Raw genomic sequence first — 14,857 nt, forward strand, 5'->3', positions numbered from 1 at the left:
AACATTTGAAAAGAATCAAGCATAGCTGACGTGTCCTTGTGAAGATACGTCATGCCTGACAAATCTATTCCAATACTTTGAGGAGATAACAAACAGGATAGATAAACGGCAACCAGTAAATGTAATATATTTGGATTTCCAGAAAACATTTGATAAGGTTCCACACGTGAGATTGAGTCATTAAGTATTTTCGAGGCTGAGATAGCCAGAAACTTAATTGGTAAGGGAATCAAAGGATATGGACGTTAGGCAGGAATGTGGAATTGAGGATCATTCCAAAGGATAAGGATCAATGTGATTATTCCTTCACCATAACAAGTTCCAAAAGCAAAGGCAAAAAAAACTGCTATTGCATTTGTAAAGTACTGGGGTCATTGACATTTGAGAAAGATATATTTATCTTAGAAGGTAAGTTACATCAAGGGACTGATAAACTTAGGCTCTTTCCATTAAGTTAATTGAGGGAAATTATGAAGGCAATAACTCTTTCCTCCAGTGAGGGGTCCAGGACAAGGGTTAGCTTCCTATCTTCACCGGGGCAGTGGCAAAGTGAGTTCCTCAACGCACATAGCACCCGCCTGATTTTCATTTGGGTGCCATCTACAAATGGTGGATGATTCACTTCACCGAAATCTAGTTCAGAACCTTAAAACTGATCTGGTTAAGAAGAATCCATGAGACTCCTTCATGCAACCAGTTGTGATAGTATGGAATACCTTGACACTGGAGATCATTGGCATCCTTTGTAGTCTTGAATTCAAAAGGGAGATACATTCTTAGGGGGTAAGACGAATTGGCGGAAGACTGGTGGATTGAAATTGGAAAGGTAAAGCTCCCGTTGGCTATCAGCACAACAGTTGAAACTTTATTGCTGGAACAGCACAGCAGGTCAGGCAGCATCCAGGGAACAGGAGATTCGACGTTTCGGGCACAGGCCCTTCTTGAAGAAGGGCCTGTGCCCGAAACGTCGAATCTCCTGTTCCCTGGATGCTGCCTGACCTGCTGTGCTGTTCCAGCAATAAAGTTTCAACTTTGATCTCCAGCATCTGCAGACCTCACTTTCTCCTATCAGCACAACAGACACAGCTTAATGGACTGATTGATTTAGACCCAAGACTTCTATCACTGGACGATGATTCTGTCTTGTCGGTCATATCTCCAGTAACGCTCCCAAATAAACATCACTCATATGCAAACGGAAACATTGAGAGCGGAAAGTCTGTGGGCATAAGGAAAGCTCCCGCACATACTTAATTCCACCAGGTTTCCCATGTCGTGATGAGATATGTGAAAAATTCTTTTCAACGTTACATGGGTACGGTGTCTGCTTGTAGCATTGTCCTCTAACGTGATCAAACCACCTCATTTCTAAACTGAAGATTCTCTGTTGTTGAGGTTGTGTTTCATAGGCTTCTAAGCTACTGGGAAAGTTAAGGAAATTATTTGTGTAGGAAAATGCAAACATTCTAGCACCAGACTTTCATCACATCAAAATTTCTTAGCCACTCACATGCCTTGTCAAGTAGTATTCACCACTAGATTATAGTCTATCAATGTCCATCAATGCCATAGCAATTAATCACCAGGAATCCTATTCTCGTCTGCTATTGAAATGATTGTTACACTGAACAGCTCATGCAAGGCTGGAAGATTGTTGTCGAATGAATACAATGCCTGTCCCTTTGTTGCTGTCTATGACACCAATTACCTCATAGGTTATAAACTACCTCCCTGGGTCTAAGAGGAAGTATCTTTATATTCATTGTCATATCTGATTAACTGAGCCGACTAATCCTTTCCAGTCAAACAACGCAAAGGAAAATTAAACTTGTCAAAGTCGGCCATTAGCATGACCTCACCCATATAACAAATGGCTGCTGTAGGCGTATGTAGCCACACCACAGTTTGCACACTGGATCCTTTATTTTTGAAGTAGGAGAATATGCAGTCTGTGAGAGAACTTGTCTGTTGTGCCAGTGGACAGTCCAAATCAGACAGAAGGAGGCAGTCTGCACTAAATTGCCTTCAGCAGGGCGTGGGCAACATTTGAGTTTGACGCATATTATTATCTGGATTAAAAGAGGGGAAAGGTAGTCAGTGATCTTGTTCCAAATTGTGCTTCCAGAAGGCTGTCATATATGGATGTCAAGTCAAATCAGGGTCAGGTTTGATGGTGATGCCTGCCACTGCCAAAGAGCTTTCCATTACCCATTAGTTTCGCTTCGAAGGCTGGTGATCTTTAGCATGCAACAAAGATCTAAAGCCAGTCACCTCCTGTCATTTTCCATTCCCTTTGGTTTCAACAGAAATGAAAATCAGGCAGTTTCCACAATGGACATCTGATCTGATTTGCAACATTGCATTTACTCTCATGGTGGCGAGTAGAAGATCAACACTGAAGAGTCACTGTTTGATTATGGTTCTGTTGGCAGCTCTCGCCCACTTCCTTGGTTGAGCATTCAGCAACTGCAGAGAGGGTGGGTTAAGAGAACCATAGACTTTGGCTCTGTGATTCCTCCAGCCCATGCCCCTTGCACATGCCACGCTTTGCTGGGTAGACTTTAGCAAGGGCCCCTCGAGTGTCAGGAAGTCAGTATGCCACAGATAGAAGGAAGGGTAATATAAATGAGAATAAATTTAAATAGGAGCATAGCACTAACGTCTGAAAGGCAACAGATCCAAGCGAGATGCATTGGCAATGTCAAAGGCAAACCCCTCAGAATGTCATTATGGCTGTTTCTCTTCAAGAAGTCATCAATCTGAATTGCCCTTTTAATTAGTTGGTACAGATTCTACCCTTCCTCCTCAGTTCAAAGGTCACCCATATGAGAGGATAAGGATCACAGGTTAATGCAGCTTTCAAATGAACAATTGAGCCATCCTCATTACTGGAAGGCATAAAACATGTTTTACGTAGTTATAAGCAGCAGAGTAACCTGCAGTTCTGGCTTTATTTGGACCTTTCAAATTGTCCTGACACCATTGTTTTGTTTGTACAGTCTGGGTTCCAGAAAGCTGACTATGCAAGAAACAGCTTCCGGTGTTTATATTGACTCTCTTATCCCACTAGAAGGTATATGCCCCAACTTTCACAAAGAAATGAGAAAATAACTTTCATTAAGAGATAGTCCCTTATACAACCTCAGGATATCCCAGAATGCTTCACAGACAGTGTAGTTGCTGTTGCAATGTGGGAAACTCAAACGGCCACATATAGAATGTTACAATGACCATATAATCTTCTTCACTGAGGCTGGCCAGGATAACTTGCCTGCTCTTCTTCGAAATAGTTCTGTGAGATCCTGAAAGTGTTGCAATAGCAGTCAATACGGACTATCAAATTTTAGCTTCCACCATCTGATCGTTATACCTGAGATCTTCCATGGACAGGATGGCTTATACAAGACAACAAATATAAATATGGCTGCCGTGATGACCTGAACACAAATTAAGGCGTGTCCAAAAGATGAACATTGAGTACACGAAAGCATCGGTATTGAATCACTATTTTATCTAAAGACACTGGGCTGAATCTTATAGTGCTTTGGCTGAGTGTGAGTTGCATCCAGTTTGGTGGATTGATTCCTGCCGCTGGGGTGGGTGGATAATCTTACCAAACATGTTGCATTAATTGGCATTTCAGCCCTGGTGGAGAGTGTTCCCCCTCTAATTTCCATCCCACCTCATCACTCACCTTTCCCAACTCGATGCTCACTGGAGACCAGCATTGCTGGTAATGCTGTCTTTAAAGGGATGTCATAAGTTGGAGTTTTCTTTCCTGACATTTTTCCCAGATGTGGCAGTCAGGGAAAACCATGCCTGCTGGAGGTTCTGCTGAGTGGGATAGAGCAGAAATGGGACTTCCTCTTTCCCCCAGGATTAGCAGTGGCACCCACAATACCAGTCTGGTCAGAGGCTGCCATCTTGATTGAAGCAGCCCAGCCTTTTAGAAGATGGTCAATGCCCTTTTCCTCTCTGTCAGTGCAAGTGGCACTGTCTTCTCCCTGCTACCTCATACTCAGTCTGCTACTCTACCTACCTCCCGCCAAGTCTCATGTTCTATCACTTTTACTGTTGCCTGATTCATCTTGCCTACTCAAACTCACCCAACCAACACTAACCCTGCATGTCCCCTGTGCTGCAAATCAATCACCCGCTACTTGCACCAACAGTACTAGCAGCGACCACAACTTCCATCTTATGTTATATATGCCTTCCTCTCATCCCAGGAGCAAATCAGCCGACAAGTGGAGCAGCAAGATTCAAGACGGCGTGGTGTGCTGCCCATTATTTGTCTCCTCACCCTTTAATGGAGAGATTCCTGACTGTGACTGGCACAGAGTCTGGACTGGTGTCTGAGGCTGCCCTTTACTTACTGTACCCAGATTGGCTGGCCAAAGACTATCCCCTTGACTGGACTGAGGCCTATTGATAACAATGACAAGCTTGCTGGCTTTATGTCTGTACTAGGTGGCATAGTGTGGCAGCAGTAATGTGAGCCTAGTAGCTCTGGCTGAAAAGACAAAGTACTGAAATGAAAGTCAATGCAAGGCAGGGGTGCTATGAGCTTCGATGTTTTGAATGTGTGAGCTTTAAGAAGCAGGTGAAGAGCTCAGAGGCCTGGTCCAGCCCATGAACTGGGAATGTGTCCCAGAGTACACCATGTCTTTGCTACAGCTTCACAGTGATGGTTTCTGAGGCAGCTGGTCTGGAAGCAGCTGTGAAGAGAAAACAGAGTTAACACTTCAATACCAATGACCCTTCTTCAGTAGCTGTGATGGAAAAATGAATTTGTGACATCAATAACTGTAAACCTCTCTCTGTCTCCCTGACTGCCTCAGCATGTTGGAAGACAGCTCCCAGTGAAAAAGCGGACTGTGGGAAATAACCATTCGCTAAGAACTCAAAGATAGCTACAGGCTTTGCTGTTGCTGAGGCGATGAGCCCACCATTAACCACTGTGGTCTTAGGTCAAAAATCTAACATCACAGGGACCCTAATGACTACGAAACTGCATAGTCTTTATTCTTCCCATCTGTACCAGACACCCTCCTTCTGTATAAAACATATTTTCTGTGTTTGTGTGTGTGCATTTGATTGTGGTGTTTTACTGTTCTCAGTGTTTGTGGGAAATCAAATTTATCCCTCATTCACTTAAAAAAACCTTGTAATTGGTTCCTTAATTTTGAATCCCACTATGTTTTACTTAACCTCATAAGAAAATCCCTCTATACCCAGAGTCAACCTAATGAACCTTCTCTGGACTGCCTCCAACATCAGTAAATCCTTCCCTATTAAAGGAGAACCAAAACTGTTCAGAGTATTCCATGTGTGGTCAGAATAGTGCCTTGTACAGGAACTTCCTATTTTGTACTCCACTCCCATTGAAATAATGGCCAACATTCCATTTGCCTTCTCTATTACCCACTGAACTTTGATTCCAGCTTTTTGTGATTCATGAACGAGGATTCCAAAATCCTTCTGCACTCCAACTTTCTGTAGTCTTTTTCCATTTAGGATAGGAATGTGCAGCTCTCGTTCCAACAAAGGAGTGAGCTTTGGAACAAACACCATACTAACACAGACGCAATTTCCATTGGGGTCCAGCTTTCCCCTTTGCAGAGGTCCAAACAAGGACATCCGACTGCACCAAATCAGCCAGCTCAATGTAATGGTACTTTGCTTTTTCATCTAAGAAACCCAAAAGATTCTTGCTCAGAGGGGGTAATGTGTAAACGAAATTGTCGTCATTCCGTAATCCAATCCTGAATGTTTTCGCTATTGTAGATGTAATATGATGAATAAGAGTCTCCTTGAGTGATGTGACCTTTAAGATGAGAGTTTGTTTTTAAAAGCTGGCTCGGATCAGTCTGAACTTGCCTCCTGTTTACATTCTTAGTATAAGGTTGAGTGCTTCAAGTATCCAAATCACTGGTTTTGCAACTTCTGTCCATGGCACACTGATTCAAATCCTTCCATTTAATGACTTTAACTGACAGACAGAATAGACAGAGAGCTTCAGAACAATTCAATACTGTGATGGTGAGGAAACATAGCATATCAAAGATCTCTTCTGTGCATGCTCCAGGTTAAAAGTAGATTTCTTCCACCTCAACATTTGGATCCCCAAAACTGGCAGTGTCCCAGTAAAGTGCAAGATGGTTTCCGCTACCTTCCTGATGATTAAAAAATATTTGTAACTTCTCTCAAAAGCTTCTGGACAGATAGGGCGGTATTTAATTCGGGCACGGGTGTGGATCTTGCCTGCCAGCTGGACTGTCAGTAGGAAGTCCAGTTGGCTCCACTGGCCAAGGCCCACCATAACGATTCTCAGTCAGTCACCAATGTTGGCAGCAGTGGAGATGCCGTTTGAGAGCTGCTGGTCACACCTGAAGTTGTCAGCTAGCCATTGTAGGCAGCGCCACCGGGAGAGTGGTGGCAGCTGCTGGCAATGCAGAACCTACATGATCAGGTGAGTGAGGGTGTCCTGGTGGGGTTTAGCAGCAAAGGTCAAAGGTTTGCTTTTGGAGCTTTCCATTTGACCCCAGCTCCACCTGCCACCAGCAATGGTGATATGACCTTTAGGTGCCTCGGTTCATGTGACAATAAATTCATTTCAATTCAGTTGCTTACTGAAAGGCAGGAAGGTTATCCATTAACTTCCCACTGCATACTTAATTAGAGCAGTGACAGGAAGACCTGTTACCCTCCTCCCTGTTCCCCGTGTTTTTGTTGTTTTTTAGTATAAATCTGGCTGATTTTAACTACTGTTTTTAATCTTCTGCACACCATAGTCTGGTCACTCCTCTCCCATGCAGTTAAATTGTTTCAGAAGTCAATTTGAACCAAGTTAAATCTGTAGAATTGCCATGTTTTCTCAGGCTTTGTTCCCTGAATTCGGGAATTGCTTCCACGTCAGCGATATTGGTTTTAAATGCTGTGGCTCTTGGGAAAACCATTTTGTATTTAATTATCCTTTTCTGCAGCAGTGAGTGAACACATTATGACTGTCATTCAAGTGTTATGTTAAGGGACCAGCCTTAGCTTGGTAGAAGCATTATACCTGAGTCAGCTACTTACGATGCACTGCTGGGAGAGTGCTGCACAGTCAGAAGTGCTGTCATTTGGTCAAAATATTAAATTGAGAGTCCGTCAGCCCTGTCAGATGTTCATGGAAGATCCCACGACACTGTTCGAAGAAAAGCAGGGGATTAATCCTAATATCCTGGCCAGTACTAAAACCTCAACAAATAGCAGTGAAACAGTTTAATCAATCATTTATCTCGGACTAATGTTGTTTTTGTGAAAATTGGCTGCTGTGTTTCAACAGGTAAATAAAACCATCAAAATTAATATTATGGCAAGACAGCTTAGCGCTGTCCTGGAGTGATGAAAGGGATTGTATAAATGTATCTCCCTGTAGAATCATTTCCAAGTTATTTTCTTTACATCAGACATTTTCCTTCCTCAGATGAGAATGACATGTTTATATGCACAAATCACAGTTTCAGAGAAATTACTTCATTTCCTTTTGGAATGCACTCCCTGTTTAGTGCTCCTGCCATCACTGCTGAGTACTTCACAAAGCAATGAGCGACTCAAGGCAAAATCAAATTGGAACAAATCAAGAAAACAGAGACATTCTACCATGGGAAGGGAGTGCAGTGGGGTTGGAGATAATGGCGTCATCAAAATGGGCTTTGAAAGCAGATGTATCGAGAAAGGGAGAGGTTCAAGAGGGTGGGTGCAAATTGTAATGATCGCTCATTTAGCCACAATCAGCTAATTCCACTTTGACTGAAGATCAAACCTGGGGCCTCGCTAGTCCATAGGGATAGCGTGACTCTTGGCCAACATTAGAACCGATGGGCCAGCCTTCTTTATACAGGATCTTAGACAACAAGTCTTTGATGCTGATCGGATTTACACTAATCAGTGACAAACATCATCTGTACTTACTGCATCACAACCAGAGAAGGGTTTTCTTTAATTTTTGCCACCCTCTCCTGGGGGATAGGAAGTCATTTTGCACTGGCTGAGGTCAGCTATCAAAGAAAGGATCAAATTTGCTACTTTTCTGAGCTATGACCAATGCATTTTAAATAGTGCTGAACTGCAGGAATCACTTGATTGATCTGTGTCCATTTCAAGCTATAGAGCCAGATTTCATTCCAAGGTGAGATCATGTCAGTGTAATTTAAGATGGCTTCCTGGGCCCTTGGCTGTAAGTGTCATCTCCGGAAATCTCTGACAGATTTGCACAGAGTGCTCTGAGGAAGCAGATGTTGGCAAGTCCTACTGCCAAAGATTACTATCACAGCTGAAGCCCGGTAACAGAGGGCTAGTTTTGATTCAACAAGTTAAAAATCACATAACACCAGGTTATAGTCCAACAGGTTTGATTGGAAGCACTAGCTTTCGGAGCGTCGCTCCTTCATCAGGTGGTTGTGGAGACATAATTGTAAGACACAGAATTTATAGCAAAAGTTTACAGTGTGATGTAACTGAAATTATACATTGAAAAATACCTTGATTGTTGAGTCTTTCATCTGTTCGAATACCATGATAGTTTCACTTCTTTCATATGTAAATAACAAAACTTTTTTTAAAAAAGTTACATTCTCAGGTTAACTATAACAATTAGTGTCAGCCCAGATAAGATGTTAAGATGTTGAAGGTGTTAGCCCCCTGTGTTCTCTGTCGGTGCCATAATGTTTAGACTGATTCTAATCTTAAAAAGTGAGTTAACAGAGTCTTACATGAATTCATGCAGTTTTTGATCAAAGTACAATGTAACTCTGCAAGTACAAATTCACCCCACAAACATATATGTGTATGTGTGCATGTGGGTTTTGTGTGTCTGTCTGTCTGTCTGGGGTGGGGGGTTGTGAATGTGAGAGAGAGTGTATACGTGTCAGTATGTGAGTGTAGAGTGTCTAAGTCTGTGAGGGGGTGCATGTGTGAGTGTGGGAATGTGTGTGTCTGTAGAAGTGTGTGTGTGTCTCTCTCTGGGGTAGGGGATTGTGAGTGTCTGTGTGAGAAAGTGTATATGTGTGTGTGTGTGTGTGTGTATAATGCAACGCTGGTCACCTGTAATGTGACATGGACCCAAAGTTGCAGTTGAGGCCCTCCCTATGGGTATGGAACTTAGCTATCAGTCTCTGCTCGGCTACTTTTCACTGCTGCCTGTCCCGACGTTTCAGCACTCTACACTAGCATCCCCCACAATGACAGCATCCCAACAATAGCCTCAGTACTCAACACCAGCAACTGCCAATCTCCAAGCTCTGTCCTACAACTCATCCACTTTGTCCTCCATCACAATGTCTTCACCTTTGACAACCAGTTCTTCATTCAGATACATAGAACAACCATGGGGACCAAATTTGCACACCGATATGCCAACAGCTTCATGCACAGGTTCGAACAAGACTTCTTCTCTACCCAGGACCTCAAACCAACATTATACACCAGGTACATTGACGACATTTTCTTCCTCTGGACTCATGGCGAGGAATCACTGATAAAATTACACAGTGATATCAATAAGTTTCATCCCACCGTCAAACTCACCATGGACTACTCTCTACTATCTGTCTCATTTTTGGACACATGCATCTCCATCAAGGATGGACACCTCAGCACCACACTCTACCACAAACCCACAGACAACTTCACAATGCTACACTTCTCCAGCTTCCACCCAAAACATACCAAAACAGCCATCCCCTATGGACAAGCCCTACGCGTACACCAGACCTGCTCAGATGAGGAGGAACATGACAGGCACCTGGAAGTACTCAGGGATGCCCTCATAAGAATGGGGTATGATGCTCAACTCATCGATCGCCAGTTCCGACGTGTCACAGTAAGGAACCGTAATGACCTCCTCAGGAGACAGAAACGTGCTGCAACCGACAGGGTACCCTTCGTTGTCCAGTGCTTCCCAGGAGCTGAAAAACATCGCCATGTTCTTCGTGACCTGCAACACATTATCAATGAGGATGAGGACCTCGCCAAGACCTTCCCCACACCTCCACTGCTTGTCTTTAAACAACCGCCAAACCTCAAACAGATCATCGTTCATAGCAAACTGCCCGGCTCTCAGGACAACCCCATACAACCCTGTCACGGTAGGCGCTGCAAGACGTGTCAGAGTGTGGACATGAATACCACCATTAAATGTGGGGACACCTCCCACGATGTACATGGCAGGTACTCATGTGACTCAGCCAACGTTGTCTATCTTATACGCTGTAGGCAAGGATGCCCTGAGGCATGGTATGTTGGGGAAACCGAGCAAAGGCTACGGCAACGGATGAATGGGCACCGCACAACAATCAACAGACAGGAGGGTTCCCTCCCAGTTGGGGAACACTTCAGCGCTCCAGGACATTCGACCTCGGACCTTCGGGTGACCATCCTCCAAGGCGGACTTCGGGACAGACAGCAGCGAAAAGTGGCCGAGCAGAGGCTGATAGCTAAGTTCGGTACCCATAGGGAGGGCCTCAACCGGGACCTTGGGTTCATGTCACACTACAGATGACCACCATTGCACTATACACACACACACAAAGACACTCCTATACACACACACACACACACAGATACTCACACACACCCTTACAGACGCACACACTCCCACACTCACGCATGCATCCTCTCACAGTCTTCGACCACTCTATATACACACACACACACATATACACTCTCTCTCACAGACACTCACAACCACCCCCACCCCAGACACACACACATTCCTACAGACACACACTCCCACACTCACTCATGCACACCCTCACAGACTTAGACACTCTACACTCACATACACACACATATATACACTCTCTCTCACACACTCACAACCCCCCCACCTCAGACACCCAGACACACACACACAAACCTACATGCACACATATACATTGACATTTGTGGGGTGAATTTGTACTTGCAGAGATACATTGTACTTTGATCAAAAACTGCATGAATTCATGTAAGACTCTGTTAACTCAATTTTTAGATTAGAATCAGTCTAAACATTATGGCACAGACAAAGAACACAGGGGGCTAACACCTTCAACATATTATTTGGCTAACACCAATTGTTACATTTAATCTGAGAATGTAATTTTTAAAAAAAGTTTTGTTATTTACATATGAAAGAAGTGAGACTATCATGGTATTCGAACAGATGAAAGACTCAACAAACAATCAAGGTATTTGTCAATGTATAATTTCAGTTACATCACACTGTAAACCTTTGCTATAAATTCTGTGTCTTACAATTATATCCTCCACAATCACCTGATGAAGGAGCAGCGCTCCGAAAGCTAGTGCTTCCAATTAAACCTGTTGGACCATAACCTGGTGTTGTGTGATTTTTAACTTTGTACACCCCAGTCCAACACCGGCATCTCCAAATCATTGATTCAAGAAAGAAGTAATCTGAAACAGGCTGAAGGCTCGCTATCCCACGTTCGTGAACACTCTCGCACATAAAGTCAACGTCTACTCCAATATTCTGCTGCTGCCAAGTAACAGTGGATGGAATATATTTGTTAAGCCAGGCAAGGTGGATCTGAATTTAATTGACTGTTAACCTCCAGGAAACAAAAACTCATTCCTTGCCGAATGTATCATCATGTCAATGGCACGTCAGATCAATTCTATTTACTATTATCATGCTATGCAGAACTGTTAATTTCTGTTAGCTCATAATTAGAATGTGTTCAAACAGTTATGCTTTGGCAAACTGCTTCATGCTTTTGTTGCTTTCTAAATTAAGGAATCTAAATACTGCAAAGAGTTAAGGCTGTAATGCAAGACACCACCAAGTATAAGAGACAAAATGAGCTAAATTCTGCCGTCATGATGTGGTAATGTCAAGGTTGTAAATTGTTGGAAGATGGAAAGACAGATACAAGGAATTCCTGAGTTATGAGATCTGGGTGGAGGTGTAGGCGGTGGTGTAGGTGGCACTGTGAATAGAGTAAGAGAACAAGATCTCGCACAGCAAGTTTTCAGTTGAGCACGGAGTGCCCTTACGGAGGAAGCAGGACAATATATTTGAGTTCAAGAAGAACAAAATAAGAAAGTGTAAAGAGATGACTGGGCAGATCTGCTCTGAAAGCACTAGCTCTCACTATTCAATGCAGGATGAAGTAAACAAAACAGACAAACGCATACATGTCAGTTCCTCTTTGCCATTCTGTGAGAGACACGCGGCTCCCGGTTCCTCTTGCTGCTGGTCTGTTCAACCACTTGGCTGGCCACACTGTGATTCATGTTCCTTGGGACTTTTCATTTATTCAACATGCGTACAAATGTTGGTAACATGCAACTAACTGTTCTCAGGAAGTCCTTTTGGGCACCCTTAATTGTTTACAGAGATTATTATTGCTAAGACCTATAAATAGTTAAAGCATTTTATCATTCCACTGTTCTATAAATAACTAGAACATTCTATCACTGAGGGAAATAATTGACCAGTTTTTAATAAATAGTGAACATCATTGTGATCATGTGCCATGTATTACATTTCTTACATCTTAGTATGCTTACGCATCTGTTTAAATATTTAGCACACTGACTTCATTTAGCTACTTTTGATTTGCTTATAATGTTTAAACATTCAACTTTGCAAAGTAGTACTTTTGGATGCCCTGCAGTCTTTCAAAATCAGGAGATTGACATGTCTGAACAATAAAGAAAGAGCCAGATATATAAACAATTTACTCATTACAAGGATTCCTCTACTGGTATATAATTGATGTTTGCTGTCCTATGCTTTTAGCAGTTCTATTCTTTTGAATAGCATTGGTCAGACGGAGAATCACAAAGAGAGATAGATCGAGCTGGCACTTCCAAGCATTCATCGATTTGGGAATGGGCTGTTTGTTGCCTAAGCTCCTGGAGAGGTGACAACCAGCACTTTGAACACCAATCGTGCTTTTTCTCTCTTTCTCGGGGCATTACCTGTTTGCCAATGTGCTGCTCAATGGGAACCAACCATGCCTCATCCAACTGAAGATTCATGAGAGTTCCTGGGCTCTGAGTGCATGTTGCCACCCATATACACAATTACAGGAAAGTGAGCCCATGCAGGAACTTGGGGTGATTCTCTACCTCTTGAAGTCGAAACTCAACATCTTTAGTGCTGCCGTAGCTGTGATTAGCTAATACAGTACAAATTGGAGATCAGGCCTAGCCTATCCTGGACTGTAGGATTCGCGAACTTAGTGAATAAAATGTTGAAACACTGGGCAGCTTGTAGATGGATGAGGAGATTTTAGGACACAAGGACTTAATATTAAGCAAATGAAGGCAATGAATCCACATTCTCTCAATTGTTAGTGCCTATATGGAATGACAAGCTGGGGAATCCATTCAGCTGGTCCCACACAATTGTGATGTCTAGTGTGTCACAATGCAGTATAAACAGTCCTCACCCCACTGGAGATTATATATTCTGCTGTGAGAGGTACAAAAAAACCGGCAACTGAGGCTAATGAAGGGTAAACAAATTCCGGAAAATTCTCCTTGGACCTCCCTCCCTGTCGACAATTCGAACTAGGAGAGGGGAACATGTAGGGACTGATTAATATGATCCATGCTGTGCATCAGCTGACTCTTTCTGTGCCCAGTGCCTCCCCATTGCCCTCCCCAGGTTAGGCCTCACCCCATGCCCATTAAAAGGACAGGTAAGCAACATATTTCCATGAGCCAATCTGATTGGGGGTGGGGGGGAGTGGTGACAGGGTAGTATTGTTTGGAAAACTTAAAATATTGGACAGAGAATTAAAGACATGCAAAAATAAACTACACAAACAAATATACCGTAACAGCTGTAACTTTTCTTTCAGAAAATAAATTTACATAAGGTTGCACCAGCCGTGTGACATTGGATACTATCTCTGCTGCAGTGAGCCACATTTGTGGAGCTCTATCATTGACACCTTGCCATTAATTGCGGTCATCACATCGTTAGGCGTAGCACATGAAATGCTCCCTTAAGCTGCATCTCATCATTCCTGCCTGGACACTTGCTGTGCTCCTGGTTTTAATGGGAATGGTAATCCGACAATGATGTCACCTCCTGTCTCAGCTGAGCCAACATGTGATATCCCTTGCGGAGCCACATGAAGCTGTGTCAATCCCCAGGGAAATTCTCACTGACTTGCAACTTGTGGTATTGTGCTGCACTACAGAGTTTCTTGAGGAAGACTGCATCAGCAACCACAACATGCCAAAGTATGTATTTGCATTCAGAAAATTATGCATATAGACAAATACACAGACATTGGCTTGTATAAATTCATATATGTATTCAAAAACCCCATCATTTATTCATATTTTACAATTTCCATTCACATATAATACCTGGCATTGACGTGCTGGAGTCTTGCCCACTTCAGAGAGGAAATTGGAGCCTTGGAACAGGACAGAGGAAGACATTGTGCCGGGACTGCTTCTTCAAAAAGAAAAGTCAATTGTTCATTCATTTTATTTTTGCAAACTGCTGACACACAAGCATATATTGAGTTACAGACTGCAGGAAGGCAGGGCTGGCGAATTCTCTCTCCATTGATGAGGACCACATTTCAGGGCAGAGAGGGGCAGGACCTCAACAAACAATGCTGTAGATCTTGTTTGGGGTCACTCCTCAAAACCTTGTTTCAAAAGGCAGCAGTGTCTCTCTCCGTCAGCCCTGCCTTGTCTTTTTATCATATACTCATAGGGTTTTACTCATCATTTTCTCCTCTTTGGGGTGTATTGCCACACATCATGATGCCCACTCCCTCCAGTACTTCTTGTCAATCAGTGACCCTTCTCTATCCATGAGCTTAGGGTAGTGCCA

The 14,857-nt window shown here is 43.1% G+C and overlaps 1 protein-coding gene and 1 long non-coding RNA gene across 2 annotated transcripts in view; one reads left to right on the top strand and one right to left on the bottom strand.

The window, feature by feature from the left end:
• The window catches only part of LOC122557954 (dual specificity protein phosphatase 8-like), a 224,242-nt gene that overhangs the window by 89,844 nt on the left and 119,541 nt on the right, over positions 1–14,857 (top strand). The window lies entirely within an intron of this gene.
• Positions 1,910–12,478, bottom strand: LOC148146994 (uncharacterized). Its single transcript, XR_015760031.1, has 3 exons — positions 12,187–12,478; positions 7,081–7,189; positions 1,910–4,718 (listed from the first exon to the last, which is right to left on the bottom strand). It is a non-coding gene; the product is annotated as an uncharacterized LOC148146994 (long non-coding RNA).

This window comes from Chiloscyllium plagiosum, unplaced genomic scaffold (genome assembly GCF_037043375.1).
Source record: "Chiloscyllium plagiosum isolate Xiang-an unplaced genomic scaffold, Cpla_swu_hap1 HiC_scaffold_18, whole genome shotgun sequence".
Lineage (NCBI taxonomy): Eukaryota > Metazoa > Chordata > Chondrichthyes > Orectolobiformes > Hemiscylliidae > Chiloscyllium > Chiloscyllium plagiosum.